Consider the following 27589-nt stretch of genomic DNA (forward strand, 5'->3'; position numbering starts at 1 on the left):
GAATGCGGAAAGCAGATTTTTATAGGCTGTAGATCGATGGCAGCTGCAGCCATTGATGTGTTTAGCCATACTTAACATTCAAGCTTTTGGAATTCTCTCTCTGTCCATTAGTGAAAATGGTCAAATTGCATCAAAGTAAGTCATGCATAAAATGGCCACTCTGCCTTTTTTAAAAATACATTTAGCAGAAACTTAGTGGCATTCACCATCACAGCAAGGCAAATTGATTCTGTGCATTCCAGTAACACCTGTGGATAAATGCTATATAGCCTCCTATAGTTGGAGCTTTTATTGCAGGATGTTTCCAGATTTAGTGTTCTGTTCCTATGCAGCATTTGTCTCTTCAAAATAAAAGAAAACATCAACTACGCTATTTGCCGAACCAGGGAGACCGGTACCACAGTTCCAGTAGCAAAGGAGACAATGAGTCTAATGAAAGACAGATATTAATGTAGTGTTACAGATGGCTACATAAAAGGAGCAGTTCTGAAGGTTCTGAATGCTATTTCAACATGTTTGCCCCTGTCTGTGTGGGTCTTGTCCAGGCCCTGAACTCCAATGAGATGGATAGAAATCAAAAGCTTTGTTTTTCCTGCCTTAGAGCAGGTAGGTCATATTTGCAATATGACTCGATTACATGGCAAAACACAAACATCTAAAACAAAATGCAAGAACAAAGACAAGATTTTTTTTGTACGGAAAGAAATTTGAGACATTGCACTGTTTTTTTTTTTTTTTTTGCTGAGCTACGCAAAAGCACAAGGATGCAAATTTCACTTCCATGTTCCAATGCACACAAATTGCCTCAGCAAAGATTGAAAAGAAACACAAGCTAGCCGACCGATAGTGGCGACCTGTCTCATCATCCGTACCTGCATGCTGCTGAACGACTGCCTTTTGTGACTTTCTTTTTAACTGTTGCGTCGTGTTTACGTTCACTGCTTTGGTTTACCAAAGGGAGCGATCTGGACTATTTGACTCTGACTAGCTGTGGAGATCGGCAAATAAAAGCTATTAGATCTGCAAAGATCACACATTTCTCTGTTGCACGTCATCACTCTGTGCCCAGGAAGCCCATGAAGGAGGTTTTGCTGAGCTCTTCTCTGCCCACTGACATGGCAGGTAAGACCAACCTTTTTACCGACAGAGGGCGACAGAGGTGTAGGACGCAGCTGGAAACCAGTGGATGTGTCTCCGTCAAAGAAAGGCGGCACGAAGGGATTCCCAGGAAGAGCAATGGACTGAAAAAAGGAAACCCAAAAGCCAGAAGAAGTGATCAAGTACAGATTTGCTTTAAGGTCTTTGGGTTTAAAGGAACGCCATCCATCTGCATCATCCCTCAGGGACCTCATTAGGAAATATCAAAAAACACAGACAAGGACTCAGGTTGATGCAGTCAAGACTGAAAGACCAGCAATGAAAGAAATTAAAGAAAACGCAACACCCTGTTTAATTGAGGCCATCCCCATTTCCCCCATAGAAGCAAAAGCCAAAGTTACACCAGTAGCACAAGAAGGAATCACATTTCCTCCCTCAGCTAAATACGGCTCACTTTGACTGGTTGTGTCTCTCACTGTTTAAATACATTGATCAGGAGGGTGACAGAGCACCGTCGTTTCCCTTTTCATCCCTGCTGTCTAAATTTCCTAAAGTACATAATTTCCACAAACAACCCCTCGTTTGTGTCACGGCGGGCAATTTGTCTTACAGACAGAATGCAGTGCGCCGCTAGCATGCGCCATTTAGGCAAATTGAAGCAGCTGAAGTGCATCATTTTCCAGCATAAATGATGGTAGAGAATGTCTTGATGGCGATGGAGTTTCAATGTGCCTGCAAAAGGCTTTTTTTGTCGTCGATTATACAAAACACTAAATAGATTGTTCAAACTACAGTGCTTAGAGGTGTACATGTTTGAACTTTATGTCAATTAGTTCAGTATATATCAGTAACTTTTCACGTGGCGGCATTGAGATATTTTTCTGTGTTTGTTTTAAGAGACTGAAGCTTTCAATTTTAAATGCATTGGAATAATTGCGTTATCTGGCAAAGCTTTGGAATACCTCTTTTGGGGATCACAAATAAGGCATTTTACCAGTAAAAAGGAAAAATGCAATCGCAATATATGGTGAATCCCACTAAATCTCAGCATGAACAACACTCGGTTGGTCTTAGAGGGTATATTTCTGCACCCGAGAGGAAGAGACCCCTTAGCACTACATATCAAAATGTCCAACTTGGGACGGAGCAGGACTGGTAGACCGTGGACGAATGGTGCTGTAGGCAGAGGAACATCAGCTCAGCCAGCATTAATTGCGAGTGAAGTCACATTATAAAAAGCATACACACATGCTACATAAATCATCATAAATCATCTAAACTTAGATATCACAGAGATGGGAGTCCAATTACCCTAAATCCCCATAAGTTGCAGCTACCCAGATACTAAAGCCTCATCTTTATATGCCCTTTGGAATACTTTGAAGATGTGCTCTGTGCTGTCAGCCAGGTTGCCTGTTTGCACAGTTGCAGCACAGGATGACTGCAACCACAGTACCGAGCATCTCTCCTGCGCATATCATGGAGAGATTGCGTCCTCAAGCCCGGTTCAAATTTTGATGCACAAAAGGTGGAGTTGTGTCTCTCTTCAAACAGAATGGCTGATGATGTTTGTGTGGTGCTGCCAGGATAAATGTGCTCCACTCCCACTTTTATTTATTTGTTTAATACTTGAAAATGTGTTGGTTCGCCAGAGAGCGACAGTTGAGCCCATCGTCTGCTCTCTAGAATCCTCAAAGAAAGGTGTCTAACATTACTCATGTGAACAGGGCCTGTCAGCCTACAAAGAGAAAGAGATCAAGGTTTATCTTGACATATCTTCTGTAATTCCTCATTTACCTGTTACTCTCTTACTAATCTTCCCAAACCCCTGAGCAAAACAACAAACTGCTGTGCTCCTAAGTACACTATAAATGGAGCTAATATAATCAAAGCTGGGAGTCGGGATAAATGGACAAGACTACAGTGACCTGGCACAATATCAAATAAATATCAGCAATTCCCCAACATAGTGGGGATCCTGCCAGGTGATCCTGCCAGGCGAGTGATGGAGCAGGATTGGGCTATTTCTGGTCTTCAGACAAGAAAACGGGGCTTCTCGGTCTGACCTGGCAGGACCTGGAAGTCCTTGAGTCAGTGGACAAGGCTCTAAACCGTCTTGTTGAATTTACTGATGCTCTGTTGGGTGAGGACAACATCACTGTGTCCTACGTCAAGCCCATGCTTCACCTCTACCAATCCAGTTGAGGACAATCATGCACCACTGGTCAGTCAAAGGTTTCATCCTGGATTACCTGAGGGAGAAAATAGCTGACGCTGCCACTTCTAGACATGATATTGTTAAGTATGGTACGTGCGCCAGAATATTCTTAGGATTTTTAGTCGGGAATTTTAATGTTTACAATTACCGGCCCCGATCGTTTTCGAAGCCAATTATCAGGACAAATTGACTCTTAAATTACCTCAAACCAAAGGTTACTCTTACAAGGCAGTTTGTTGGGTTGTGGAGGGGAGCATTAAAGGATAAAGGAGGGATAAAGGAGTTAAGAAAAAATGAAACTATTATAAGGTAAGACATAAGGCATCATCACCAACCTGCTGTGCCTGTGGTCGCTCTCTCTAATTCATAGTATGAATGTCTTTGATATTTTGGAGTTGTCCCCCTCCGTGTTGCTGGCTGTAGGAGGCGTTTCTGTCTCACCAGGGCACATTGGGGTCTGCTGCTTCACACCCTCAACAAGCACCAATGGTCTCAGGACCAAAGCTGCCACAAAAGAAAACCGTTGGAGGCTTATTTTTAAAAAAAAAGACAACATCTTCTGCTACAGTCACCTGTGGTCTGTTAGCGCTGACAGTGAGTCGGATCACCTGCAGTGATGGGAGGACCATGAGGAGCTGTTCCTAAACCTGTTTTTGGCCAACCTCTTGGCAACTGTGTCTACCTTTTGGATGTCACAAACAAAAATAAATACACGTTTATCTTCTTTTATCGAGTGTTTTGGCTGTTATTGATTGATTTTCACAGTCACAGTTTGCTCACAATACTTTTTTTTTGCTTTAGCTTTGTAAAAAACCTTTCATTTAGGTGTCTGTGTAAATTCATTTAAGTGTTTTTCAAGAAGCAGCCCAGAGTAGAAAAACTGAATTTGCCTTTGTTTCTAATTTTTGAGTGTGGCAGCCTGGTTTGAAATGAAGGCGTCATTGAACTTAACCCGATTGGAATTTTCCCCTTTTTGCTTTCAAATTTTATGCGTCAAAGGGTTGAATTTAACATTTATATCATGATTTATAGAAGAAACCAGAATATCGATATATTTATGGTGCAGCGGGATACAGCCTAAAAAGATTGAGATATTGGTTTTAGACCACATCATGGGATAAAGGAAAAACAAGATTTTAGATTGATCGCAATGATGCAATCAAAGCACATCACCTACTCAGTGAGAGAATAAAATAAAACAAAACACAAAGACAGATTTTATATTTGTATTTTATATTTGTATTTGCTGGACAGAAACAGCTGCAGAGAGAAAGACTGATGCAAAAGGATACAGAGGGGACAAAACAGTCAGGGAGGACACAGACGGCACCAATGACTCTGTAGTCAATTAAGGCCGTTCTGGAACTTTATTATTTGCCATCTACGGCAGCGTCGGTGCCAAAGGTGAGGCCACGTTGCTACAGTCTGCTCTGACCTGACCTTTATCACGACCCCACTCGCTGGTTGGGATGATGCTGGGGGTTAAGGCAGAGTTACCCTCGTGTTGCATTTTTTGGGAGAAAGACCGGTGATGACGCTCCAGCAACCACACAATCAATATTGTGAGTATAACATCTGCAGTAGAAAAGGAATCTCATTTATGGAAATGTCACCGGTGAAAATTCATTTTTCCTGAGGGAAACTGCAATGTGAAAAAGATCTATATGCTAAAGCTTTAAAAAGCTTAATTGTCTCCACTGCTCCTAGGCTGTCTCACCCTGTTCTTCATTTTCTTTGTCGGCCTTTTTGGCTTGACATGTCAGTCGCAGATACATAGATCCTGATGCTGTAATTAAATCATTCAAAGACAATACGGGAAAACAAATGTTGTGACGCCCCTTACTTAACTACTACTTTAATTACAAGTGGAAAAATCATAACTCAAGTTTACCCAAGCATCCAAGCAAAATGTGGCCACACACACGCTAATATAGCAAACATGAACTTCAGAGTTTTGTTTGGCGATGCAGACTTATTACGTAATGCTTCAAACAGTTCTAGCGCCCCAAATCTGCATGTTGTTTACTTTGCAATTCTTACTGATGTTAAGTAATCAGCCAGCTTTGCAAATAGGCAGAACACAAACCGCTTTCTCCCATAACAGATTCATAATATAAATGATGCATTCAAAGTCATTTTAGAACAAATGTGTGTGATTAATTCGCTCCCCCCCACCACCTTTTTCCCCCTGGAGTTTGATGCTGTACACAGATTGTGTTTTTCATTAACAGCAGTCGAGTCCACCGCAAAGCTCCAGCTGATTTCCATGGATATGATTTTTTTAAGAAAATAAACATTCATAGTTTTTTCCTCCTGTCTCCATTATAAACAAAGGAAAAAGCTTTTCATCTGAAAATCAGTGTCCATCTGCTGTAGACACAAAAACAAATAAATGAAAAAAAAATCCTTTTAATGTATTCCAATAATTGAGACTTGTTTACTTTCATATTTTAAACAGCTGAATAGCTGGAGTGTTCTTGCCTCACTTTTTTTTTTAACATTCGCAGTATTTTTCTAATGGACTCTATCAACTCTATTAAATGTGCTGATTTAAAAACTGCACCCTTGCTGCACTCAAACAGACAACACTCCAGATCCGCCCCCGCTCCCCATGCATCACTGTAATAAACTCAACCATCCCTCTGCTGACTCTGCAGCCCCCTCGGAAACTCGCTAAGATGAAATGATAGAGGAACCAAAGCGGAGGGAGATATGCACAGCCTCGCAGTGGTGCATCTGGGTGCTTTATTATGTCTGGCTGTACCTTCACTCTCTCCGAAGGTAACACTTTGGCAGATTGGCCCAGAATCACATTCACTGCGGGGAGGAGGGGCTGTTAATAAGGAGATAGATTAATAAATAGAGCGCAGTTAACAGGGCACTTTACACTTTGATATAAAGAAGTCAGGCACCTTTGGTAGAAGAAATATTTCACACTAGGATGAGTCGAGTCAGCCTGAAAAGACCCATAAGAGACTCTTTGACACTCCAAACCAGGCTTTAACCCTCTGCCACTGACACTAGTGGGAGGCTCAATATACCTTCAGTGGTCATAGAGACATCATTTATCCTCGGTCAGCCTGGGAATTGAAACAGGTTGATGGAAACAGGGGTTCTGTTGCAGTCTGCCAAGCTCCACCGCGTTTATGATGCTCAATGTTGTGCACTCAGACTGCCGATATTTTGGTTATTTTTAATTCCATCAATCAATGTAGTACACGGATGGGAAAAACCCAAAAGGAAGGTTGGGAGAGCTAAAATAAAGGTAAAAGAAAGAGACACATGGCTCCATTCTTGCTTGGCAACATAGTTTGATTAAAATAAGCCAGTTTATCCAGTTAGAGGATGTTGAGTTTGTAAATTGTCTTGGGAGGCGGTTTTATGCATGAAATACTGCTGAGAAGGTTTAACAGCTCTCATTTCGGGGTCGGGAACAGAACCCATTTTGTACCCTTTTCTAATCCTAAACAACAGTTTAACATTTACTGACAAATTCAGTTTGAAAACTCAGTAAAACTCCATAAAGTCTGCTTGATTTTCAGTGTTGCGCACTATTGCAGAGCCCTTTCTATATCGCTGACATGGCAACCGGTGTCAAAAACACCCAGTTTCCCATCACTCTTCCTTCCCGGCACCTCGCAGGCTCTCTGGCAGCCCCTCCAGCTGCCACGCAGTGAAGCATCAGAGGTCCTGGTTCACAGTGACAGCGGCTGACTGACAATGGCTTCTGACGATGTCTTAAGCAGCTTCTCTCCCCTCGCCAGCCCAACTTCCCAGAATTTTCATTACTGCAATGGGGGAATGGCAACATTCTCTCCTGTTGCAACACATTCAGGGAGGAGGGCGGCAGTGGGCTGAATTCAGTGTTGTATGAATGACAGTGTAGCAGATGTCGTGCTGACAGTCCCAAACTACCAAGGGACGCTAAAATAATTCATCTGCTGTCTCTACATTTGAATTATACCCAGAGACAACAGAATAGAGCCGCACTGATGCTATCTTTTGATGAAATCCATTTGTCACTTTAATCATATAAGGAACTGGACTAACCTTATTCTTGTCAAACTTTTCTTCGGTTCCGGTCGGGCTTTTGGGCGCTGTCATAATTTACGCCTGTTATTTTTCTCCCGACATTTGTGCCTAAATATCAGGCCGGCTCCTCTTGTGAACCTCCGTGGATGACGACGCGCCACAAAAGACGTAACCGACTAGAGTGACAGCGAAAGGAAGAAGGGGGAGAGTGAAGCGGGGGAAGGGGGTGATGGACTCGCAGTTACGGAGAACTTGCAGCGGCAACATAGAGGCAAAGGGGGATGAATCAGAAAATCTGGAAAAGCAAGACATTCCGTAATCAGAAAAGGAAGACATTCCGTAATCAGAAAAGGAAGACATTCCGTATCCATGGCCACATTTAAAAGAACTCCTGGCTCCTAAAAAGAAGAACGTTTCATGTATAGCAACATTATAATAGTTATTCATATATGATTCGTTTAGTTTATAGCGATTTATTTTGTTTTACTTTAATACATTTCAAAGGCTGAACATTCTACTGGAGTAGAATAATAATAAGTTGAATAAGTACTTCTATATTTAGCAGAGTATTCAGATTGTGAGTGCTTTTAAACCCCTATTGGAACTAATAAGTGGCGATTCCAACCGAGCGTGAGCTCGCCTCCATCTACTGAACATTTGCACTGAGACACTTTCTGTGCCAAGATTTTCATCACTCTAGTTTCTTGTCTCACGCTCTGATACACGACATCAAAATGGTCCGCCGTAACGTGTTCATGCTCACTTACGTGTTGACTTTGTGGAACACCCGCCAATGATGGGGGCAGGAATAATGAGACGGTCTGGGGTACAGCGAGCCGCCTCGCTTTAATGGCTCTCAACAAAGCCAGAGGGTGATGGGTTGCTCGCTTATAAGCGAGTGGACAGTGATTTGGGGAGAAAATGATGAAGGGAAGCAAACAAAGGAAGTAGAGGCAGTTAGCTGCTAGTTTGCAGCCTGTAAAAAAGAGATGTTTAGTAGTTCTGAATTCCCTGCTCCTTCGGCCACAACTGCTGTGTGAATAGTATGAACGTGTGTTAGCATTAGCTGCTCACGTCACAGGAGAAGATGGAGGTTGAAGAAGTAGCAGGTATTTAGCTGTCCAAATGGTCAATGAAGGTCCAGGCCGGAGGCTCTCAGAGGTTCAAAACGTTTAGAGCTAAAATAAAGGAGCCAAGCGAGACAATAAACCACCACAAATAAAGTAGTTGCCCTGAGGATGTCGCTTATAGGACAGGGTCATATGAGATTAAGGGCAACAAGTCAAATCATTATTCTCTTTCTTTCGCTCTATTGTCCATTCTCATCTCTTGGGTGTTAGCCAGACTGGACCACAGTGGTCTACGGTAAAGTGTGCTCTCTTCAACACTGGGCACAGGCTGCACAGGCCCATCACTCAAAGACACGCAAGGGATTGCACGTCTTGCTTTTCCCTATTTTTCTTCTTTCAAACTGCAACTAAATGAAAATTGCTACCTGAGGCCAAAGGCAAAGGATGGGAATGCCATTCAGTATGAAATCTAAACACTGGAGCACCACTTGCACATTTGTTCATAGTCCTCAAGATAATATTGAATGCATTTCAGTATCTGTTTCCTTCAGAAGACAAGAGGCAGAGGACAGTTACCTTGCTTATGCAAGTATATAACAACACGCATTCAGACGCTTAAATCCCCCCTGACTTTGACTGACATTCACTCACTCACACACACACACACACACACTGAGAATTGTCCTGTGTGTTTGTGATGTGTACCTAGAGTGAAAGGCAGATGAAAAATGAGCCAAATAATGTCAGGCTGAAGGCAGCGCCCATCAAACGCATCAATGGGTCGAAGGTGTGCAAGGACAGAGTGGAGGTTTTATGAGTGCTGCTGAACATAAACACAGGCCGGGGGTCTGTGCTGGGAAAGATTTCTGCTAGAGAAAAGGCAGAAATGCACACAATCTTAGAAGACTAATGTAAATGGGATGGGGGGGGGGGCATTCAGCTGGGACCACAATGCAACAATTATTGGATAACTGGATTAAAGGAAGAGAAAATCTATCCTGTGTTTTATGTCTTTAGCAGTGAGGAGTACATACACACTGCTTGTACATGTGGGTACACACATGCACTCTGATGGAAACTTTTCAATATTATTATTGTTTACATCATGATTGTGTTTTTAGATTAAGGCCCGTGTACTGTATCATGTCTACTGTCGTGTGTTCAATCCAAGGGGGAGATGCTAATCATTTGTGCACAACCAAACACACATACACACACTTGCTATACATTTAACTATTTGACATCAGTGCTCACAGATATTGATCTTTGCAAGCAGTACCCTTGGGGAAGGTGATCTTACACTTATCTCCCCCCACCAGCACTACCTCTCTCGCCCCTCAGTCTCATTCCGGTGTCATATTCAATGAGCTTTGGGGAAAAAAAGGAAGAATCCCTCCAGATTTGCTCCTGACTACTTGTCAGTGCCGGGATTGTCAGCATATGACTGATGTATTGCACATAAGTATGTGTGTGAAAGAACCACTCATAATGGCTTCCCATGTCTCCCCCTTTCTTTTTCTCCTCCATCACACACATGAGCTAAATAGACACATCTATACACATTCAGTCATGTGCAATTTTCCTGTTTAAATTACCACAGTCAGGGTTCTTGTGAAGATATCGATCGGAGAATCTGGGCACCGTTGTCCCATCTGTTTCCTTCAATAAAGTCTTGTTTCAGGTAGCCTCCGGAGTGACAGCTCAGGTCCCAGAGGGAGCAGAAGCCTTTTATTAAAGGATGGTTTAACCCTTCATCCTTTCAACACCCAAACAGTGACGATCTACATACACACCTTCCGATGCACCTTACACCCACCGTCCTGCTTTAATGACACACCAATTCTAGTGTTCTTTTCAAACCACTGAAGATTTTTGTCAAACGTTTGATACATAATGTAACGTCACACTAAAATCTGGCTCTAATTCAGTCTAATTTCACACTTCAAAAAGTAAATGGATGAGACTGTCTGAGGTAAAACATGGCAGATAACAGAAATTGGGAAGTTGCAAAAAGGATTGAGAAGCTAATTTGATGGTTTCTTTTGATAATCTGTGTGACTGGGTACATATCTGGGTACATAAAAACTTAAACTCAATTGAACCTCAAAAATTAAATCTTTATCTCCCGTTGAGTCGCTTCATATGCTTCACTGTGAAATGGTGCACTCACAATTCCATGTAAACACATACCAGCTATAGCAAGCGCAGCGCTAAATACCTCATTACTGATAGATGGAGTCATATCAGGTGAAGGTTCCCGCTACCAGATGCACCTTGAATCGGGTTAAACAGCATGTTAGTAGCTTTTACCTTGCAGCTAGCATACCACACTTAGATGCACTATGTTATCGCAGCTTTCCATTCAAGTCATTCCTCCTGAGCCCCCTCAGGAAGTGTAATCGCTGCTGGGGCCTGTTTGATGACTGCCGTGGCATTTTGCATACAAGGAGAGGTCAGCAAAGATGAGCGTTTCAAAGGTATTTGAACTTTCGGACTTTCTTTACACCTTTGATGTGGAATGGAGTGAGATCAGGCCTGCTCCTCCTTTGTTTTTTTGGTGTTTAGTTCCAGGTTGTTTGCAGAACACCAAGCTGTCAGTTCCTTTGAGATCAGTCCTGCCACGGTAGTGCCGTAGGCTAATTTAATAGTGTTTACTGGGTGGCCTGGGGTAGAGTCATGTGTGTAGACTGAAAAAAAGGAGGGGGCTCAGCAGGCAGCCCTGAGGACAGCCGATATTAAGTGTAAGGGAAGGTGGGACCTGAGTTTCACTCTCTGGGGCAAGTTGTCAGGAAGCCTTTTTCCAGGAGCAGGTGAGTTGGAGCAGGCCTAAGTGTGACAGATTAAAGACCAGAACTTCTGGGATGATGGTGTTAAATAAAACAAGCTGTAATCGAAAATGAAGATGAATGTTCATATAGGCCCCCTGTTGTTTCAGTTTGTACAGGGTGGTAGAGCTGTGTCTATTGAGACTTCAGTAGATCTGTTTGGCATTTTGATGTGGGTCAATGCTGGAAGGGGAGGCAGGCGTTCATGTGCTGAACTAGCCTCTCAAAGCTGTTTGTAATGAAACCTGCAATGTGATGTTAGACCTTTTGGGCCGTAGTCCTTGGGGCTGCTATGGCAGGAACCGGGATGATTGTTCTCTTCAAGCAGGATAGGGCCAGAGCTTGTGACAAGTGGAGGCTGAAGATGGAGTTGACGACCCGTGAGAGCTGGTCTGCACATGACTTGAGTCCCTTCACCGGTACTCCATCTGGACTAGCAGCTAGGAGACGGGCTGTGTGCTGCTGCTTGGACCGTCTGTCCTGCTCCACGCAGTGATGCTGTTGCCACAACTGTCTTTGTAAAGGCTTTTCCTCTGAGCTTGACTTTGGTCTCTGCTACCTAAAGCCTCTAACCCAGGACTGGTGCTGTGTGGCCAGTCCTAAAGACAAACCTGTTCCCGCCTCACATCGTGCTGCTTGACAGTGAGTGGGGACAGGCTGAGGGCTTGCATAGGGACTGTTGGTGTGTTTCTGTCTTGACTCAAAGTGTGGGAAGAAGAACTTCAGCTCCACCACCCCACCTGCCATGAATTATTATTTTGAGAGGTGCTTTTCAGTTTTCTTCTTATAGTCTGCCTTAGCATCTCTTATTGCTCACTCACATTAGCTCTACTAACCTGAATGGCAGAGCCCTTCGCCCTGAGGAGCTTACCAACATGGCCAATCGTCCAAGGTTTTTCATTAGGGAAGACAGGTAAGCATTTAGCCACAGTGACCCTCTCAAGGCAGAACTTGATGTAGGACAGGACAGGATAGGACAGACTTGCTGTGGACAGACCTTCTGTGTGTTGGTGCATCCACAAGAATTTTTAAATAAGTCCTGTGGTAGGGCCTCCTCGAGGGGGGTAATTTTCTTTTGTGACTGGTGGAGGGGTTGCTGTGCCAATAACAGGGAGAGATGATCTGAGTGACTCTGAGTGATCTGAGATAGCTCTGCATGTGTGCTTGATGTTAGAGTATACATGGCCCTGGGTTTTGCCCCCTCCCTTAGGGCACTTCACATGCTACTAGCTTACAGGATGTACTGATTTCAGCTTGGCTTGTTTGAAATCATCATCTACAATGTGGACACTGTCAGGCTGAGGAGAGAGCTAAGCTAACATTAGCATTTGTTCGAAATGTCAAGCGCAATGATATGCTAATATAAATAGTTTACAGAATTGTCTGTTTATTATTACTTCTTTGTAAGATAATTAATATTAATGATATCATTGAACTCTTAAATCACAGTCATTAATTTGATGTTTCTCCAAGCATCCGATAACAGTGATACATGAAGGAGGAGGAAAAAAGTGCCCTCATATTGAGTCTGTTCATAAGAGGTAGCAATATGGAGAATGCAGGAAGGTACAGTGACAAACACACACACACACACACACGCTCCTAAAGTTCTCACAGACATTAATAGGATTACGGATTAATACAAAATGTAGAACATGCAGTAACCTGAATCAAGCATGGGGGTGTAGTAATGGCCTTTAGACGTTATGTGTTTAGGTTTTAGGTTCGAGATGCAACATTAGTTGCTAGAGGATCAAAGTGGACAACTTAACAAAATGAAATAATAATGAACAGTGGCACAGTGGCACCGAAGGAAGGACTGTTTCTTTAGAGAGGAATGCGACCAATATACTCCACAACCAAGGTTTTGCAGCATTTAAAATACATAACAGATCTACAACAGATCTTTTTGTCCTCCACTCCAAAAGTCACTGACTTTAGTCTGTTTATCCCGCTTGTCTATCAAGACTGTTGGCGCCCCCTAATGGCCTGGTGTACTTCGGTTGTTGGCTGAATTTGCAACGTTTCTCTCACAATTTTGCGTGTTTTAGTATTTGCAGCATTTTTTCTTTCACATTTGTTTTGTCGGTTTGTATATTTCTGCTTCTGCTTATTTTTCTCTTGTTGCATTTTTTATTAATGTGTTTCTGTTTCTGCATTGTTCCTGTGTTTTGAGCATTTGGCCATTTGCAGCGTATTTGCCCCTCTGGGCCACTGTAGTTAGTACAAAATGACATCCTATAAATCCTAATCTTTTTCTGCAAGGTAAAAAATAGCTCTGCGTGAAAGGAAAAATCCAATTTTTTCTGGCAAGCAGAACATATTAATGAACAAAATTATTAATGAATCTCTTCAAAACCAAGAGTTTAACGATCAGAATAAAATGTTATTTTTACAATTACAGTGGGTATTGCAAATCAGTTATTTATAAGGTGGAGAAAAAAGATGGATTGAGAGATGGGCATATATTTAAATATACATCACCAGACACTTTGTGTTTAATTGGATAGAAATATAAAGTCATATCTATTCAACAAGCTATATAGTAGCATGTCTGTGCTTTTCCCCAGGTAGCTGTGGTTGACGTCATCTAAAATTATAAGGGTTTAAAATGTCCTAGGCGCAATCAACTCAAAGAATGGTCCAAAAAATTGTCCAGGGGTAAAAATGAAAGAGTTTTATTAGCGACCGAGGTCAGGGGATAATGTTCAGACTGGAAAGAAAACCAATAGACAAATGTTGCACATAAAAATCCATGTTCACATGTCGTACCTATGCAGAAGCCTATGAACAGGAACTTCTATTTGAATTTAAACATTGAAGATTAAAGAAATGACGCCTGCTCTGATGGGCCTTGATTTCTGCTGTAGAAACTGTGTGGGCTGAATTTTGCATAAACAGCATAAAGGTCTGGTTCTATCCTGTTTAGAATTAACATGATGTAACGGTGTGGGAGATATGCTCCTTGCACACTTCCAGCTTTTTTTTTCTACCTGAACATAACTTAAATACTATTGCTTGAATTGTGTTGCTGACCACGTCCATCCTATGGTGAGCATAGGCAATACAGGAAGAAGGTTGAGGGGTATTACTATCATTATTATTTTTATTATTAACAATGATAGTATATGTTTCCTCTTGCATGAATGGTTCAGGGTCTTTTTAATTTATAAAAGGGCAAACCGTAGAAATGTACTTTACTGCTAGCGGACAGTGCTGATCAGCATTCGGCTGCGGCGTCATGTGGTTTAGCAGAGACGCATTACTGTGTGTCATCTGCGTAATGATTGAAGCTGACACTGTGGAGTCTGATGATGTGAGCGAGCGGTAGACTGTAGAGGGAACAAAAAGGGACCGAGGCAGCTCCCCTGTGTGACCCCGCTGCAGCTGTCAAGTTTGTCAGAAGCAGGAGCTCACAGACAAACATACACCCTTCTGGCTGTGTGTTCTAAACCAGTTAACCACACAGTCTGACAGGCTGGCCAGCTTTTCCAGATCGGTGATCAAAATGTCATGATCAGTCAAATCAGATGCTACACTGTGGTCTCACTGTGACCTTTCTCTCTTCAGTCAGAGTACAATCTGAGGTTGCTAATTATTCTAGAGTGACCAGTTTTAGTGTTGTGTGTTGTGATCACATCCCTCAGTGCAGCACCTTCAAGATACTGGGTTAATTGAGCCTGTTTAGAGAACTGTGTTAAATAATGTCAAGACCTGGTTAAAAACACACAAGAATAAGCTAAACCAGCTTAAATAATGCTGTTGGGAGAGGATGAACTCATGAGGAGGAGGAAATCCACCCACTGACAACTTTGATGAGATCAGCGAATGTAATGCAAATGAATCATAGCCACGGCTGCAACGAGTCAACAGGGCTGGTTTTCCGTACATCTGCTGTAACATCGGCTCAAATGTTATTGTGCTATTGAAAAACAAGGGAAGCGCTTCACAGTCAGATCCACAAGACTATGATGCTTTAGGGGCTTGTTAAATAGCTGCTCAACAATGGAGAACAATAATGTTGAGTCCCCGGCATTTTTATATGTTGCAGTGAACATATGTTGCATCTGTGCATCCTTTAGCTAGGCAACACTTTCCCATGCAAACAATTCTGTTTTTATTGTTTGAAATAATGCGATGGGCACTGACATTTCTGCTATCGTGATCAAGACTTTCAAATAAAGTGTGTTTGCCCGTGTCAGCGCGACTGACTTTACTGCAGTGGAAACAAAACTGCCGATGCTCCTCCTCTGTTTTATCTGGCTAACGAATAAATGGTTGGCGGGCAGGTCTCTGTCAATGGCATTGCTCCTTTCCTGCTATTTAGTCACGTCTCAGCTAAAAATAGCAGGTGCAAATTCTTTTTAATGTTTCTTTTTTAAAGCCCTTTTTAATCTTTGGTGCACATTAAAAGAAAATACAAAACACACACACACACACACACACAACAAAAACGCTGGCTGTAGAAACGCTAGGATAGGAGAGGAGAGAAGCTGGTTCTTGATACTGACACACATCATATTAATGAGACAACAACAAGACAGCCTGTGCTCACTGCCACCTGCACGACCGTGCCGCCGGCTGTTTGAACTCGCCGATATGCTCTACAAGGCGTCTCACCTGAGTGACAAGGTTTGTGGCCCTGCTGTTGTTCACTAGCTCATCAGCAGCTTCCACCGGGCCAATTTATATCACCATGATTGGTGAGGCAGTGGAGGAAGGGATGTCTATTTTAGCCACCTCCCTGGTGATGGTGTACAGATAGGGGCAAAAGGGTGGATACCTTGGGGGACTACACGGTCTTGTAAGTATTCCCAAGGGGAAAATCGGTATTGTGAGCAGATTTTATTCTGACAGATCAACTTGGAGGAGGGGGCACAGTCAGTATTTTTACATCACACTTTAAAAAAGGAATTAGTGCCTCAATCTGACTGTAACTGGACAACTGAAGTGCATGCAACTGCGAAAGTCCAACTGCTATCTATCTATCTGACTAAGGCTCCCAGTTGATGCGATAGGAAATCGATTTGCTCCAGCATCTATACGCCTTAATCACAGTGAAACTAGACAACACATATGCGTATCCTCCACAGCCTGGGAGAAGAACATCCAAGAAATCTGGTCACAAGATTACAGCGAGGGATAGCGTGTGTCTTACCTGCACAATAAGCAACTTATTCTGCTCTGCCTGACTCCAGTTGCTTATAATGGGACATAGAAGGTCTATGTGGGCTTGGGACCTTATTAACCTGCTGCAAAGATGCATGTCGCCACCTAGTGAGGAGGAGGACATGTCCCCGTTCTTGTTATTAGATTTTCTTGGTTGCATGTGAGCTGGGACAAGGACACCAAAGTCTAATTTTATGCATAGCTCAATTAACCTGTGCACATCGATATAGCACTTATCCGCTTGTTCTCAATGGATGCCATTGGCCTGACGTCTTGAAGGCACCATGTTGTCTAGATCCAGTGTTCTGAGGATGAATTCCATCAGGTTTGATATCCGAACAATATTTGATGTGTCGCTCGACTGTGGATGCTCGATGTTGGGACCACGGAAACATTGTCCTCTGTCCTGATATCTATTTTATTTCTTGGGGACTGTCAGAAGATCCAGTATTAATGATAACTGTCAGGCAGCCAGGCCATGTGCCCTTGATGACTGGTTGCAGATCTGGAAACATTCATAGTAAGATTTTCAGGCTTTAGCATTCCAACATGATTGAAATTAGTGTCCTCAATCGAAGTGGTGCTCAAGTCTGGGGCTATTTCATTGTATTGCCTTTGTGCTATTGCTATTCTTAGATTCTCTTTATTTAGCATGGTTAGCACTTGTCCCTCTGCCTCTGGTTTTAGCATGAGCTATAGGGCTGTCTTTTTGTTTTCTCTTCCTTGCTTATATATTTACCTTCACAGGGTTCAGTAGGGCCAACAATATCTCAGCCAGGGCTTTGTAGATGTTTTGCAGTGAGACATCAGGTGGCGGAGCGAAACCGAGATTGGCTTCGATCAATTTCCTCCACGGTCTGCCTCCATGACGGATCATATCACACCACATTCCTGGCTGAGTTGGGACGGAATGTTCAGCCAAATTCTGCGCTGCGCCATTGTGCACAGTCATTAGTGATGGCTACTGTGGGTTGTCTGGGGTGTCATTGCCCAGGGAATCTTCCCAAGTCATCCTCTGGTAGTAGGGGTGGTCCAGATAAGCACGTCAGTCAGGTTCACGATGACCTGTTCTCTGGACACCAGTGTTGTTATTTGCTCCACAATAAATAGCAAAATCAGTTGGTCAAGACCCAAGAATTATTCCACTGTCCCATTAACACGTAAGTATTTCAGGTTTTTTTCCAGACAGTGAACTTTGCTGGAATTGAGACTCCAACTCCAATGTTTTGTCCATAAAATTAATTCTCTATTGATGTTGGATAAGTAGAAGTTTAACAGCAGTTCGATCAAAATAAAATGAACGAGTTAACATGCTAAAAATGAAAACCATTGGGAATTAAACAAGTGCAAAGCATGTAGCAGAGAGTTAAGAAACAGTTTGTGTAAGGTAGGAGAGTAACCTCGGACCACATAGGTCCACCACAGTCGACAGCAAACTGACAGAATGTTATGAAGTAAAAAGAAAGAAAGTGTCAGCACTAGCATTAATATATAACAGGTTATAAGACTGCCCATGTTACATGAACCAGTGTAATTATGGAGAGAATATGGAGGCGTTTGCAGTAAATCATGTCCACTTTCACACGGTGGTGCCTTTTGATGGATTGGATTCGTTACTAGGGCCTCGGAGAATGAAGGCACCATGGCCAAGAAACTGCATAATGTCAAAAGAGCAATAATAGAAAGCTCCACATCCCTGCTGTATTGTTGCTTCACGTTGGTGTAGGTCAGTGAGGTCATCCGTCTTTTAAGGATTTGTTTCTGGATTCACCAACAAAGTAAAAAGGTTGAGAGCATGTGACGGCACATGCTCATGGAAATGTTGCAAATGTCAATATTCCAAAAGAACAAGAGAGCAAGGGAGGGGAGAGAGACGGTAAGTTCTCTCTCTCTCTCTCTCTTACCCTGTGTTGTCTCAGGGAGGTAATTTAAACTGTCACATTCTCTCTACCATCACATATACCAGAATAGCTCGCAGCCAAGTTCCCTCTGAACTAAAACCAGCAGGTGTTTCAAAGTATGCGACACGTCCCTAAATCTTTCATATGAGTTAGGAATAATCAGCTCAGAGTCGACCCCCCAGTGAGTTCATTCACAGCTTTTTTATTTATTTTTTTGTTAAATCCAGGGTGCTGCCCATAAACTACTGAGCCTCTTCCCCAACCAATTTACATTTGTCTGTGTTTTAGTGAGTACGTCTCCTGCTTTGGCCACTGCTGCTGCGGTTAAAGCTGTTTTTTGTAGATGGACTTCAAGAGATGAGTCCCTGTAAAGACACATGTCGGCCGCTCCTTGGTTCGTCGTTGATTTCAACATTTGGTGCTTTAAATAATTTAGATTTACTCCTGTCACACTGAGCAGCGGTGGGTTAGACTTAGGCTTTTTTCTTTTCTTTTTTTTACACAAGACAACTTTAGGTGTGCCGGAAAGAGGGAAAACTCTCTGTTCTTCAGTGATAAGCCTCTGTTGACGGGCTGTCCAGTGACAGGCAGGTGCATCAATGCCATTGGGTAATTTAGCAGGACGACGCAGGACTTTCTCAGCCGATCCGCTAATTTTGGGAGTATTGTGTCTCGTGGCAGGTCACTCAACCCGGGACAAAATGCCCAAACGATTCTTTCACAGTGCCTCTATTTTCGTGCAGTGATCGTTTATCTCTTGCTAGTAGCTACAGTAAATGGAAAGAAAAAACTTGGCCCAGGATATTCCGTATATAGAAAGATGCTGGGTGTCATAGACCCTCTTCATTACTCTACCTTTACCTGCCTCCATTTTTTTCTTTTTTTAACTCAGACAAATTTTCATTAATTCTTGTAAATCTGAGCTAGCATTCTGATCAGCGTGAGTGTAACGATTATGTCCCAGGGTGAAAGTAATGTGCCATCATTTGCCTTCATTATTCATAGGATCAGAGGTACCCCAGACAGAGAGGATGGCACAAAGTGGCACGCTGGGTCAAAAATCTATTAGATGTAACTTCTATGTACAGTCGAGAATGGTGAGACCTGCCATATTTTGTTGTCATTTTTTTGTTTTGGTACTACACTACATTATTGTGCAGGCCTCTCATATTGTTGCTTGGTTACAGAGCAGAATTTGAGTCCGAAATGAAAGCAAAAATGACCGAGCCTGTTCTGCATGCCTCCGTCTCAAATAAAACAAATTGAGTAAATGTTCTATGAGTAGGAACGCGGCACTGGTGTCCTGAGGTTGCAAAAAAATATGTCAGAAAGACATTTTTTTGTAAATTACAAAAGCTTGAAAAATAATAATGAAAGAGTGCAGGGAGAAACAAAATAACCAAGGTGGACTTGTTTGAGGCCTCCGCCTACAAGTATTAATAATATTAACCTATGAACATTACAATTTCATGTTGTCTTAACAACACAAAACATCAGAAAAAACTGCATAAAAAGCTAATTGTGACTAAAAACCACAATAATTAGGAAATGAAAGGAGAAAATGTGAGTGAATTAATGGCTGTGTGTGTGTGTGTGTGTGTGTGTGTGTGTGTGTGAGAGAGAGAGCGAGTGAGGTGAATGTTGGTAACACATAGGAAATGTTAATAGCAGTAATGGTGGTTATTAAGGATGACTGTCTATGAATGAGCACCAAAACATGGATATTTGGACAAAACATGAAGAATACAAAGACAAAACAGCTGTTCAGAGGACACATCTTAAAGGGTCTCATGGGGAAAGCAAAATCTGGCTAAATGGTAAAGCCATTCCGTAATTTGTTAACACTAAATAGATTAAATATGTCCCTCTGAGAAAAAGACACAGGCCGATTTTCAATAATATCCCACACAAAAGACACAGATGGTGACGCTTCTGTCATTATTATTCTTCAAAAAACAAAGACTACCCAACCCAAAACCTTGTTCATTCACACTTGCCTACTTGTTTACCTACTTGTTTACCTACTTGCCTTCATCTGAATTTCTCATTTCTCATTCCCTTTTCTCTACCTTGCATGAATTCTTGTTGCCTCACCAACAGTAACAGAACTCCCTTGAATGAAGGTTTCTCTCACAATGACAAAATAAAAATGTGCTTTCTCAGTTGCTGCTCTGATGATTTTCTCATCTTATTTGTTCCATTAAAGCTCCCGAGAACAACAATGGCTTAAATGATGTGATTGATTTTTCCTCCAGGAATGAACGGGTATATTGGAATTCATAAACCGGGGGATAAAGAAATGTCCTTACACCTTTTGTAAAACATTTTGGGAGTCACTTTTTGGTGGCCATGGCATGGTGGGAATATGATTATGGCAAGAAAAAGTCAGAAAGTAGTTTATTTGCTTTAATTCCTTGATTTGTTGGGTTGACTGGCTGCTAGTGCTTCATGATTAATTGGGTGTTATTAAGCATCAATTAGCATGGAGCGCACCTTCTGGAGGCCACAGAAAAAGTAACCGCATGGCTGCAAGCATTGATTGTAGAATGAGTTGGTAAAACACATCCTAATATTGGATTATTTTAGAAGGGCTGGATAAATGTCATCAGTTGTTTCATCACATAGCAGTTTTTGTTTCGCAGCGATCCATGTAAAATGAAAATGTAGCCTTGTCAAAATTGTTCCACACCAACAATGGAGGTGTCTCTGATGTTATTTATAACATCCACATGGTTGAAAGGACTAACTGCCAATTGCTCACAATTTACCTCTTTATGCATGTGGCCTTCGCATAACCAGTTTAGGCAGAGATCTCTCTAAAGATGATGTGCTGCCCAGTTTCATTAAAGAATCACCAGAAGTCAAATAACTGACATTAAAACACGGACAAATGTAGACTGCGGTGCTTTCTCTGGAACTTTTATCTCATCCAGTATCAAGGTCTTAAATTTGCGGCTCATTGTAGCATTTGTGAACGTCACTCATGGTGCGGATCCCCCAGGTTGTCCCAACGAAACTCTTCATCGACGTTGACTTGATGTGGTCACAAGGCCTCCCCAGCATCTTCCCTACAATGATAACTCATCAAATGTAACAGACAGGAAACGCTGTTTTAATGGCTCATTTGAAAACAAAGCGTTGTTTTTTTCCACTAAAAAAATGACACCTCTTAAATTTTTGGCTTCCAGCTTGTTCTTGTGATAAAACGAGTAAATGGGAATTTTTTAAAGGGATACAGAATCTTGATTGTAGACGAGCTGCAGACTCCAGGTAAGACCCTCGTCTAAGAACCCGTGATTGAGGACACAGGCCTTGTTGCTGCTGAACAGGGTTACATGTCCCATTCTTCAAGCTGTCACTGCTGAGGAGGCGGTATTGTTCGATGGGTTTTCTCGGGTGTTTTATTTGACACTGTCTGGACCGTCTCTCTGCCCTCATGGCTTTCTGCTCCACTCCGCAGGCTGATGTGGTGACCAGTGATAAGAGCAAATGGTTAGTAAACCTGTTAATAACGTATGTACTAGCACCAAACAGCTCAGGTGACAATAATGTCGGACCAATAATATGAATATCATCATTGAATTGATTTGAAATTGGAAGATTTTGAGACAATTTTCTACCTAGAAAGTGTGACGGATCTGCAAGTTTATTAATGTGTGTGAGTAAAAGCTTTTATTTGGTTCTTTGCATACAGCCTATACTTCTAGCGATGTGTAGATCTCAGTAGATCTGACAGGAAACGACAGTTAATTTCACCTCCTGCACTGAACGGGCTTTGAAAGCTGCTCTTTGATGAATGATTCATGAGTGCATTAAATATCAAACCCGCCAATTCGTTTACGATCGCACGCCAACCTGCCGGTTGTCTCGCGGGTAATCGAGGCGCCGCGGAGCTAATCAATGCCCTAGCCATTGGGTAGGGGATCCTCAGATCGGCCCCTTTGATGATGCCACAAAACAAACAACCTGAAAACAAAGTCAAGAGGCAGGGAAGATATGACAAGCGCCGTAATAACCTATTGCAAGCGATAATCTATATTCCTGAAGTAGAATCTAGTCTTTTGAAACATTGGTCTACATTTGAATTATTGGAGGTTTTGTTATTTGGAATTACACGTTAGAAAAGAAATGTAGCTTTAATGATTAGCTGACAGTGGGGGGGTGTTGTTTGTTTTGTCGTTATAAGCGCTTGCTAGCTAGCAGCGTGACGCTTACACTGCTGCAACATCTAGTCTGGAGAATGACAAGCCATCAGAAGCTTTGGCCTGTGACAGTCCACCCCCATTCAAAGTCTATAGCAGCACTAACTAGACGGGAATCGGATATTTCCCCCAGTGGTCGTAGGACCAAATCCTTGTTAGCTCCTCCGCTAGTTGTGCAAGTCATCGTAGAAGGTGGTGATCAATAAACATGCAGCCTACGTGTGAACGGAGGAACACATGGTGCTTAGGTTTAATGCGCCGGCTTACAGAGGCTCAATGACGTGAAAAGGCTCATGAGGCTCTGGGGAGGAGTAAAATTCACTGAGGGACAAAAAATGATCAACTCAAGTGCAGCTCTCGTCCACTTGAAAGATCGGAGAGGCTCCAACCTTGATCTTACCAGATACTGGGAAACAATGAAAGTATTATTCTTTATGATTATACTGAAAATGTACCATGTAAATGAGGGGTTAAATTACTTTAGGATAGTGACTTTATGTTTAATTGCTTGTTCAACTGCACAGAAAAACATATTTTTAGTAACTCACAACTTCTTTTCAAATGATTGTAATTTAATAAGATATCTTTTACACCACCAACTACCAATTTAAAGATACCAGTCTGGGTAGTGTGTTTGCGCAAACACCTCATAGTCTGCATAAGGTGTCTCAAGGCATTCCTGTTTCTTCCCAGAGTCCATAAGCATGCGGATCAGGATGTTGGGGGAACTAAATTGCCTCCAACTGTTTGTGGTTGTGTGTGTGTACTATGATGGACGGCTGACCTATCCCCACTCCTCCCACAGTGCCTTCTGGAATAGGTTCTGGCACTTCCTATGAACCTAATTAGGAATTAGCAGCAGTGGGGGTGTATCGCGCCGTTAAGGCTTTTTGAGTTATTTACTTTAACTTCCTGTTGACAGAATGGCGCAGTCTTGCTGTATTCCTCGCTTCCTGGCGCGGATCCAGACTTAATCCCAAGCATCAGTTCTGGCCTGATTCAGCCAGTTTCTGTTAAAATTTGTCTTTAACGAAAACTTGTGCTGTGCCCAGGACTTAAGTTCCTGCTTGAATTTTGCCTTAAGGGATTCCTGTTGTTAATCTTCACTTATTTTGCTATTCACTTTCTTTAATGCGTCGACTTTCTGACGGCAAAAGATCCCCACATCAGAGCCCTGACCTTCGGGTTTGACAGTGTTCTGCTTCTCCGTGTCCAGCAGTGTTCTTGTTAAACAGCAGCCTCTTTGGTTTCTGATGATGATGGACTACGGCCTGAGTTTCAACATCTCAGGCTCGATTTTTAGGAGACACTTTTAAACTTGACAGTCCTCACCTACTCAGTGCCCGTGTTCTTAGTCACAGTTTTAAATGCTGCGTTCAGATCAATACCGAGCTCAGAAGACATTCCCATCGTAGCGTCTGTGTCTCGGTTTGCATCAACTGATCTTTCTGTTTCCATTATTATTTGAAACAAATGATGTAGAGCCAGCATTTTAGGTTGCTCTGCACCAGCACTTTTTCAGATCTCATGTTTGCAAATCAAGTGCGGTGTCACACTGTGCCTTCTGGTTAGTTTCGTGACAAAGTTTGTCTTCTACGCACAAACAAATAAGTGAAAATGACAAAGGGATCTAAGGATTTCTATGGTGCTGCGGACTTTCATGAGTAACTGCAAGTCTCGGAATGGAGTTGTTATTTGTGAATGCTCCACCGTATGGTTGAGACTACAACTGATGCAACAAAGACTCTAAGATGAAAAAAGCATATCAGAGCACAACAGAAACATTTTCTCTAATGAGCATCTGCAAGGCTTATTTGATATCTAGATTGTTACTGTGTGGCCCTGTCTGGATAATGGCTCCAGCCTGTATAACGTTTCTTTGATTTTTAAAAAAAGAGAGAGAGAATCACTACGTAGATGCCTTGAGAGACAAAACACTGCTTGATCTGACTCTGAATTTCAGGCCCACGTGTCAAACAGACGCAGATTACTTAGAGGGCTCCATAAAGCGCTGTCAGAGTGAATTCCTGTGATGATATTTCAGGGGAATGTTGGAGAACAGATATTTCATCACATCGTTCGAAAAAAGTTCTACGTTGTCTTATTTTCTGAGGGATGCGTGCAACCATGGAAAAATGGAGACATGTCCTTTGAAGCTGCAACCTTCACAAAGGTGCTCGCTCCATCCTGTTTTAATCTAATTGTTTTAAGGATATTATTTCAGCATCCCCTTTCGGTAAACGCTGTTTTCTTTCTCTGTACTAGGAGCCAAAAGTCTAACTTAGATTTAAGTTCCATGGCCAGCACTCCTTAGTTAATGAGCTGCATCCTTCATTTGATTCCAATTTCCTGTTAATGATACAAGGCCAAGGGGGAAAAAACGAATCCCCTGACACAAAACACCTTAGAAGCCACTTATCTCCACTTAGAACCAGCAACTTATAAAGATTAGCATGAACGTCTCTACTTCTTTCATTTAACCTTGTTTAACTTTGGTTGCTAGTCATTTGAACTTTAGACTTAGGAAAGCTTGACACATTTATCATGGTAGATAAGATGTTTTTGAATTATTTAAACTATTAGCACCCTTATTTAAATACAGCAAGTGTTAGCTTTAGCTAGCATGTCACGTCTGCAGATGTCTCTGTCCGCACACATGCGCGTCGTAGGGCTGTGAGCCAACGTGTCTGGAATTCTGTAGAGGTCATTAGGACAGTTTGAGTGCTTAGTGGGCATGAGTGCTCCTGTGATGGGAATCAATGCTGTCTTTTGTAGCAGAGAGCAGGACGCCAATTCTAGCCCTCAGCTGCCTGTTGTGAAGACAGGCGAAGTTGGAGGTGCGTTTAATGATGTGTCTGTGGGATGGATAGGTGATCAATTTATTTAGGCAGTAATGTATGTATCCCAAAGCAAATCTTTAATTAAGGGGCAAAAAAAGAGGAGGGCTATTGTGATGAGAAAGACCCAAGGAGTATGAAAGATCAACCTGCGTTAACAGGTGCTTCCTCATTTCCCTTTTAATTACCTGGAACTAGAAGCTTCTTTGTTTGGCTTGATCACAGGAGCTAGAGGCGAGCCGCAGCACATTAAAAATGTCTGTTCAACCAAACTGCAAACACCGCAGAATCCAGGTAATGTACACAGCAGTTGTCAAGCATTGAGCACACCTACACACTCATTACCGGTACTTTTTTCCCCCATCATATCACTGCGCTATAGAGCAATGGCAACACCCACAAGTGCTGACAGGTGTTTGATGCTCCGTGTGGCCTCTTCTGTGAAGGGTGTAATCCGAACTGATGGAACATTTATGTTGGCATGACTCCCTTTGAAACAGATTTAAAAGGCACTTTGAGAATGTGATCATTTTAGCCCTTCCAAATGTTCTGAATTTGATCTCGTGTGATTGTAATGTGATGAGTAAAGTGTTGCTTTAGAGTGCAAGAAAAAACTTAGAATTATGATGGGTTTCTTTTCCTCTCTGGTGGAGGGGAACGTGTCTCATCACGTGTCTTATCATGTCCTTCACCTCTGCATCTCAGGAGCTGATAATCTGACCGCTTTTGACAAAGAGCCAAATAGCTCTAAGTGGCTTTTGATGAATAGACTGGCAAAGTGGACCATAGACACAAATGTGCACCTGTGGGAGGTTACTGGAACACAAAACATGCATGTTGGTCGGCTGCCCTTCACAATGAGTGTTAAGGATTTCTCGGATCATGTGATTTCCTGACGTCCTGTCCATGATGATTTATTAGTGGGATGCTTCGTTACATTCGTTAGCGTTATATGTGTTCCTGTCAGCAAAAGTATTTGATTGATTGATTGATTGATAATTGATTGATTGATTTTACAATGAAGTCATCCCATCTGTTAAAAAGAGGTCAAAAAGAGCACCATTTCAAAGAAGAACAGAATTAATATCTCCGTTTTTAAAATAACCAGGTGAAGTTTTTTCCTGATATTGTGAGTCATAATATTAGTTGGTCTTTTATAACTAAATACAGAAAAGAAAAATATGTTTGTTCCAAAGCGAGTATCTTCTGGTAGCTCCAACAATGCTGTGTCCTGTGAAGCATTTGTAATATAAAGAGCAGTTTTTGCTGTTATTATTCAGGTAGGATCTGTTTAATATAGATCTATTGAATGATTTCCTCTATTGTGTTCTTAGGCTATTTTTGACGCATTTATTGAAGCAGATGATGCGGAAACCATGATGATGTCTGTCCCCATACGTGTATTGATTTGTCTGAGGATTTACCCACTTTGTGCTTCGAAACAAGTGATGTAAAAACTTGAAGGGCATGAGGGAAAAAGAGAGACTTATGGGTTTCCAAAGGCTGCGACTTTTGTGAGTTCCTTTATGTTGAGGTGGAGTTTAAGCCAAAGCCCACCGAGTCATCCATGAAGCTTTTAAAGTTTCAGAGAGCAGGTGGGACAGAATCAGAACAGTTGCTAGGCTGGGATCTCTTTTTGTGGTGTAAGAGGCTGGTTCTTAACATGAGGCTTTATTTTCATCACCCCCGTCAATGTGAGTGTACAAAATGATTCTATTTGATGTGTGTCTATAGAACAGATGAGATTTATATCATTGCCCAAATAGTCTCAAAATATTTATTCATAAAAGGACAGCGCTCTCTCTTTTTTTAGTCAATAAAAATAAACTATTTGAGGCATGTATTTATGTAGCAATCTTTCTTATTCATCAAAGCCAAAACAGAATCGGGATATCTTATCACTCTCTCCCCAAAACGGCCAGAATTGTCCACGCTATGATCGCCAGCTCAATTGGCTACTTGTACAACCCTCCCCAGTCTGTCAGGAAGCCAGCAACCCCCCTCCGGCAGGCGTTGAGTCACTCGGCTCCCACAGCGCCTTCTCAGCCAATCAGCAGCTGCAATCTACCTACTCACGCTGCTTCCAGCCAACCATTTGCTTTCCTCTGCTGAACACAGAGTGGGCAATCTGTCGGCTCAATCCCCCCCACCCCATTAAAGATGGTAACCGACTTGTATTGTTTCCTCTCTTCTGGGGAATTGTTATAAACTTTAAATGGAGTCATTTTGTATAATTT

The 27589-nt window shown here is 42.2% G+C and overlaps 1 protein-coding gene across 2 annotated transcripts in view; it reads left to right on the forward strand.

The window, feature by feature from the left end:
• Window positions 1-27589, forward strand: part of alk (ALK receptor tyrosine kinase) — a 264817-nt gene that overhangs the window by 73112 nt on the left and 164116 nt on the right. The window lies entirely within an intron of this gene.

This window comes from Takifugu flavidus, chromosome 16, assembly GCF_003711565.1.
Source record: "Takifugu flavidus isolate HTHZ2018 chromosome 16, ASM371156v2, whole genome shotgun sequence".
Taxonomy (NCBI): Eukaryota; Metazoa; Chordata; class Actinopteri; order Tetraodontiformes; family Tetraodontidae; genus Takifugu; species Takifugu flavidus.